Below are 8040 nucleotides of genomic sequence, written 5' to 3' on the forward strand. Positions count from 1 at the left end.
GACAGAAACAGTGTGTGAATAGGAGGACATGTTGGTCTCAAACCTCTATATAATTTTCAGCATTGATAGGGCATTTCCAGATGTGTAAGCTGTCCACACTGTAGGTACTAATGCAACCCAACACCATCAGAGATGCAGGCTTTTCAACTGTGCATCAATGACAAGCTGGATGGTCCCTCTCCTCTTTAGTCTGCAGGACACAGCTTCCATGACTTCCAAAAAGAATTTCACATTTTGAATTATGTTTTCCATTTCCCTCATTTTAAATGAGCTTTTAAGTTCTTTATAGTGCAAGTTTGTAGAGATTTTTAGTCATCCTAGGTGTCTTTTTTTCTCTCAGGGCCAAGCTTATTAAAGAATCAAATCAACTAAATATAAATAAAGTTAGCCAAGTCACTTGGTTTTTTACTGTTTCAAATGGGAAGACGCCATCTAAAAAGAGATACTGAAGTAGCAGTAGTAACAAAGGAGGATGGGATGAAGGGTCAGTTAAAAGTATTCACATTAATAAATAGAGAGCAGAAAAGAAAGACCAGCAAGCAGAGGAGTATAAATCTGTTTAATTACATGAATTTAGCTGCATTAGTTGTTTACCTGATGTATCATTAACCCCTCCTGCTTACCCATGATGCATTTCCTGACATTTACCGTCCGTGTTCACACATCAGGTCATCCTGAATACAGCGGTACTGTTAGGAGGCTGGCAGGAAAATAGTCTTTGTAATGTCAGGTTGAAAAATTCAGTGATTTGCCTTCACACATGCAGCTGAAATATTTTACAACGTTTTTCATGAGCTATGTGCAAACATCAGAGCAACGAGAAGGAAATATTTCTTATACTTCGACTGTTGGCTTTTGGAGAAAAAGCCCAAACCCTTCACTGACTTCCTCTCTTACATCAGCTCCACACACACCTCTGCAGTGCTCAGAAACTTAAAGCCTGACAGGCGAGTCGTGCCAACAGCCGAGCGCTGTTTGAGAGAAAGGGTTCAGGAAACGGTCAATTGAGAAAAGCAGTTTTTAAAAAGGCATAGCAGTGGAGCTGGTGAAATGTGATTTGTTGTTCTCACACTGAGCATCATTGTGGCACACTGCAACAAAAGGGTCATGTGGGTTTAGGAAAGAGAATTGTCACGCTGATAAATGCCACATTTTTCTGTTAAAAAAATCATAATAATTGGCATGTGATGAGCGCTGAGTTAGAGTTCAACTGCACGCTCACTAAACCAAGACAATGTTCTTCACGGTGTGAGTCAACACAGCGGGGATCCAGCTAGTCCTTTCATATGTGATAAGGCCCCCCATGCTCACAGCTCCCCTGCTGCCTCACAGACAGCTAACAGCTAACACGACTTCTCTGATGATCAACATGTCAGGATGTGCCACCAACCAGAGAGAAACCAACACGCTGCTCCACCTCTCCAGAGCAACACTTGTTTATAACAGTCATGCAGGCTGACCTTCATATTACTGAGAAATGTCATCAAATCATTCAAAAAACACTCAAATGCTGAAATTTTATAGAGAAATACCGTCTTTACCTGATATAAAGAGAGAGTTCTTAAGATTAACATCAACAAACCGACCTCTGAAAGCAATGATGAGTATGTTAGGATCTGCAACACCATATAGCAAAAATATATATAAAATATATTTATAATTCTATGCAGTTTCAAAATATGATTTATCAGTTATTTGGTATGACATATGATGATATCGGAAACTGTATGATTTTGATTTGATTGAAGGGACTGCTATCTATCTCAGGTGAAATTATGCAACTTTTTAACACTGCTGTATTTCGCCACAAAGCCATTTTAAGTATACATTTTGACAATTTATTGCTGAAACAATTAATACAGACAGCAGAATGTGGAAAGTGGCAGAAATGGGTTAACAGAGGCAAAGTGGACAGAAAAAAAGTGGTGGAAAGGGTTCAGAAAGTGGCAAAATGACTTAAAAATGGGCAGAAACGTTGGTGAAATAGGATCAAAAGGATAGAAATATATGGAGCCCCTTAAGGGACCTAGAAGAAAAAAAAATTTAAGGGAGAAAAAAAAAATTCAAGGGCCATGAAAAAAAAGGGAGATTTTTTTTTTTTTTTTAACAGCTTGCAAGATATCTCGCAAAAGTAGATTGAAATCATACCATAATATGTAAGGTGATTGAGCGTTTTTGTAAATGTGATGATCCTCTGCTGAGTTATTATGGCGGAAAGGCCAAATCTGTGAATATCTTTTAACTTTACCGAAGTTTAAAATTGGCCTAAAATTTAAAGAAATTGAATCCATGCTTAGTCTCAGGCATGCTTTTCGTCTCAGGGAAAGGCATTTGAAGGCATTTTGGGTGAAATTATATAATAAATTTTTTTTTGCTCTTTTGAGATCTTTTATCAGCAGTGAGTTTCATCAAGGCCCCAAACCACACCACTCTCTTTTTAGAAGAAGTGTGACTGCAACAGTTGAGTCTGGAGTAAACAGATTGAATAGATAATTTAGTAAAAAGAGATTTCAGACCCACATCAGTAGTCTACTTGTTGGGAGCTCTGTCTAAGGGTTCAGGAGCAAAATTTCAATATAAAAGTATACTTTAACGATAAAGGTGTGAATGATTTTCTTTGAATTAATTGGATCTTTGTTAGACCAATCAACAGATGGATCCAGGGAGATGATTGCACCCCTAATTCTGTTAATCACAAAGAACCAACATACACTTAAATATACAATGCCCCTTACAGTGTAACAGACAGGAGGAGATGATCTGAAATAAGATTTTACAGTCAGACGGCTTCATTACCCCACAAAGAGCTCAGACTAATGTCTCATAAATTTCCTCTAACCACCTCAATGGTACCGCCTGCCAATAGACCTTCGCAAACTATTAATAGGCTCTATGAATTACCTCTGATGGCTTTATGGTTCGCTACAGATGCAGTAACAAGGCTTTAGCTGTTCCAGATCATTATTGTGACAAGAATCTTTGCAGGCCGAGTTCCTCTGCTCTCCTCAGTTGGTAGAAAACAGCTCAGACAGTTTTCAGTTTTGCATCAACGGGGGAACAAATTATTATTCATGGTTTATGGATCCATTTGATTGTCTTAAACTGGCAGCACAATACTGAAGCACTTTAATGGAAAACTCATAGTGACTCATTTCCCTACTTTGGAATATTTAATGTTAGATTTTTAAAGCAAAGACAACAGATAAACTCATCAATCAAATGCATTTTTTAAAATTATTTTAAGACACACAATATACAATAACCAGAATTAATGATGGGGAAGTGTCCTATGGTTCTAAGGCCACTAGCAGTTTTAGTGTGACAGAATTTAAATGTTGTTTTAACATTCTTTTGTCAATTTTTCTCTTCCTTCCACATCCAGGGAGATTAGCCACAGTTCCATGGGTTATAACTTCTTGCTTATATTACCCACAGTGGAAAAGAAATTTCAAGATCTCTGAAGATGGTCTTGTAACCTTGAGATTGTTCATATTTTTCCACAATTTTGCTTTTTAAGTCCTCAGACAATTCTCTTTTTTTTTTTCTCTTCTCCATGCTTGGTGTGACACACACAGACACACAACACAAAGGCTGAGTCAACTTTTTAGATTTTTATATTGCCACCACCTGTTACTGCCACACGTGAGTTTAAATGAGCATCACATGCTTGAAATAAAATGATTTACCCACAGTTTTGAAAGGGTGCCAATAATTTTGTCTGGCCCATTTTGGGGTTTTGTGTAAAATTATGTCAATTTTGACTTTTTTCTTCTGTTTTTTTTTTTTTTTTTTTTTTTTTGTGTTGTTCCAATGCATATGAATGAAATCAACATGTATACCAAAAACATTTTTAATTGCAACAATTTCTGGGGGAAATGGTGTATTTTCTGGAAAAATTCCAGGGGTGCCAATACTTTGGTCCACGACTGTAGGTCAAGGATGATTACATCTAAGCATTTAGAAATAGTAAGTGTCAGGAACCAGACCCATATGAAAATGAGGGAAGTTAACGTTGGTCAAGTAATGTTTTCTGAAACTTATAGTAGTAAATATGCAAATAAGTTAGTGAGTCTATTCCCTGATATTATCAGCACTAAATTACAATGGGACGTTTGGTCAACTCTATCTGCAGAGAGTGGGATGTAAAATTGAAATCTTCAGCATCAGTCTGAAATGTGTCAGATATGAAATCATCCAAATGCTGCAGATCAGGGCATACGTGATGCCAAATATGTTCTAAAAATTGACCCAAATACTTCTGAACTGTGCTGGCATGGCTGTGGTGTGACTGGTACACTTATACACAGACTATGGGCTTGTTCAATGGTAGAGAAAGTCTGAGCACAGATAACTGATGTTTTTCAGGTGTAAGTAGATGTTTATATCCTTAAACAGCCTTATGAGTACATATTTAACCGTATACAGTAGAGTACTACAAAAAATCATTGTAGCTTTCTTGTCTTTAAAGAGAAAAATTCTTAGGAACTAGAAACTCACCAACCAGACAGCTATAACCAGGGGTGGATTAATGCACAGGGGCCCCAAATGCACAAGGGCCTCTGGACATGTCTGACAAGTGATATTTTAAAGATATTTTATTATTATATTTTAGAGCAGAGATACTCAACTCATGGCTCTAGAGCCACATGTGGCTCTTTTGTGATGATTTGTGGCTCTTTTATTTTTAATTTGAAATATTATTCCCCCAGAAAACCTTAATAAAGGGAAACTGACCTTTGAAATTATCCACTGCAAGTCACATTAATCAGTTTTTTCTCTCACTTATACAGAAGACCTTAATTTTTGCCTGTATATTTCCATTGCCCTTACTTGCAATTGTTTGCCCATTCTTTTCCCCTTGTTGCCACTTTAAATCCATTTGTGCTGCTTTTAACCCATTTTTGCAACTTCTTTATGCCACCCCCCACCAATTTTTGCCATTTTTATCACATTTCTGCCCTTTTTCACCAGTTTTTGCCACTTTTATTCTACTTTTTCCATTAAATGCCATTTTTTCCCCATTTTTACCACCCTTTGCTGCTTTTTGCCCACTTTAGTCACTAGTGACTCATTTTTTGCCACATTTTTAGCAGCTTTTTGACCATTTTTGCCACCTATAACTCATTTTTTGTCACTTCTCACTCATTTTTGCCACTTTTTCTCCCCATTTTTATCACTTTTCACCTAGTTTGTGCTCTGTAATGCCTGTTTTGCCCCAATTCTCCCATTTTTGCCCCTTTTTTGCCCCTTTTTGACCATTTTTGCCAGCTTAAACTTATTTTTATTGCCACTTTGACCTACTTTTTATCCATTCTTTCACCACTTTTCAGCTCTTAGATTGTGGCTCTTGCAAAGGTATTTTTCAACAATTTGGCTCTTTGGTTTGGCAGGGTTGAGTAACACTGCTTTAGAGAAAAAAAATAAAATTGACCAATATTGGTTGGTAAGAGATTTTTTTTTTTTAATTGACCCCTGAATAGTTAGGTACAATGGGACACATTCGGCCTATTTAACCAACAGCCTGTCTCTGGAGCTAATGTTCATAAATTCTAAAGACATCAGCTCTCTCACAATGGCAAAATGTCAGAGAGAAAATATGAAAGCTTAAAGCTGTTATCAGCTTGCAGATGCACTTTAAATGGCTTTTTCCCTGTAGCACTGCTGTTTATACTGAAGGCCACTGTGATGAATATGTATGCCAGTCGGCCCCAAGTGTGTGCTGCCATATAATATATATAGCATGATTTTCTGTACAAAGTTGTCTTTTTGCCTTTTAGTGAAACCTGATGAGAAAGGGGGGCGCCATAAAAACAGTGGCCTAAGGGCCCGTGGCCACCTTGATCGAGCCCTGGCTATAATATATGTAATGTGTTTGTGGACATCGTGCTTCTGGTGTAGGGTGCAGCATCAGCCCTACAAGAAACTGTTCCAAATGTGCATCTTCTCTAGAAATGAGGAAGCAATTATGAGGAGAGCTGATACATCTTCAGTGTTCCAATAAAGTCCAGGTGCCCCCTTTTGGACCAAGATTTGGAGAACCACGACCAAGAATGAGAACCTACACAGACATCCTAACAATGCAGTGAAAGTGCCCTTTTGGAGATTAAGGGCCCTCCAGGGTGCCTGGACAAATGTGATAAAATCCATCTTGGGTGCCCTCCCAGTTGATAAAATATGATAAAGTGTCCTCTAGGATACCCTTGTAGGAGGCACAGTGTGATAAAGTGCTCTCCCCTAACCCCCACCAAGCTCCTTAAAACACTGTTCATGCTAACCTTGCAAAGCAGATGGATCAGCCAGACTCGGAGAAATCCAGCAGAAATGCCCAAGAAATGCCCGGAGAAATCCAGCAAAGCAAAGCTGACCAATCAGTGTCATTTGAGGAGAACGAGGCAGTAGCTATGGGTGGGGTTTAGTTGTACAGGAAGCTGGTACACTATATTGCCAAAAGTATTCACTCACCCATCCAAATAATTGAAATCAGGTGTTCCAATCACTTCCATGGCCACAGGTGTATAAAATCAAGCACCTAGGCATGCAGACTTTTTCTACAAACATCTGTGAAAGAATGGGTCACTCTCAGGAGCTCATTGAATTCCAGCGTGGAACTGGGATAGGATGCCACCTGTGCAACAAGTGCAGTGGTGAAATTTCCTCACTCCTAAATATCCCACAGTCAACTGTCAGTGGTATTATAAAAAAGTGGAAGCGATTGGGAACGACAGCAACTCAGCCATGAAGTGGTAGGCCATGTAAAATGACAAAGCAGGGTCAGCGGATGCTGAGGCGGACAGTGCGCAGAGGTCACCAACTTTCTGCAGAGACTGAGAGCCAGGCCTTCTCGTCCAACATCAGTGTGTGACCTCACAAATGCAATTCTGGAAGAATGGTCAAAAATTCTCATGAACACACTCCTAAACCTTGTGGAAAGCCTTCCCAGAAGAGTTGAAGCTGTTATAGCTGCAAAGGGTGGACCGATGTCATATTAAACCCTATGGATTAAGAACGGGATGTCACTTAAGTTCACATGAGAGTCAAGGCAAGTGAGCGATATAGTGCAGCAAAGCTTGGATGTGACTTTAGCTTAGGTGCAGTTTTATCATAAGTTGTCCACATTTCTTTACTAAAAAAAGGAAAGAACCGCACTGAAAGCTTTTCTTGGCAGAGAAGGCGTTTCCACTTCTCCTGACCAGCCTCCCTTCTGTTTAGCTGACGAAGTCATTGTGATCACATATATTTTAGGGACAGAGTATTTGGATGCCTGACCATTACACCAACAGAGATGTATAAACATTGTAGTCAAATACATGTACTCTAATACAGAGTTGGCCCCCTTTTGCAGCAATAACAGCCTCCACTCTTCTTGGGACGCTTTCCACAAAATTTTGGAGTGTTTTTTTGAAAAATTTGTGCCCATTCATCCTGTAGAGCACAGGTCATCAACTACATTTGTACAAGGGCCAGCTTTTCCTTGGTGGACATTTTGGGGCTGGAAATAAATAAATGAATAGACATTTTGTTCTAATCGACATGTTTTTAAAATATTTTCTTTACTTTTAAATATTTGCGGATTTACCTTTTAAAGTGGAGATCAGTCCCTCTACCGTAGCCAGCCACAAGGGGGCGATTGAGATATTTCAGCCGAATATTTCTGGAGCGGATATGTTCTCCATCATTGAGTTTGATGTTAATATGCTGTGTCCTGATTGGTGGAAAAGAAACAAATGTTTAGTTTTGATTATTAGGCAGAAAAAGGCCTGAAGTCATAAGGAAACAGTTTGAATTAAGAATTAACTAGTAAGTCTGTGTTTATAATGCATCATATTTGCTAAAAATGGCTGACAGGTGGATTTCTGTAAAATGGAGGGGAAAAAAACTAACTTTGAACCAATCTAGACCTTTTTATACAATCTCAGTTGTTTTTATATATATATATTTGAAGGGAATTAAATAAAAAGAGTGTAACTGATATACATACATTTATTTTTTCCTCTGCATATTTCTGAATTTAATAATGTTATGGGGGTTGGATGGGTAGAT

Source organism: Cheilinus undulatus, linkage group 9, assembly GCF_018320785.1.
Source record: "Cheilinus undulatus linkage group 9, ASM1832078v1, whole genome shotgun sequence".
Taxonomy (NCBI): domain Eukaryota; kingdom Metazoa; phylum Chordata; class Actinopteri; order Labriformes; family Labridae; genus Cheilinus; species Cheilinus undulatus.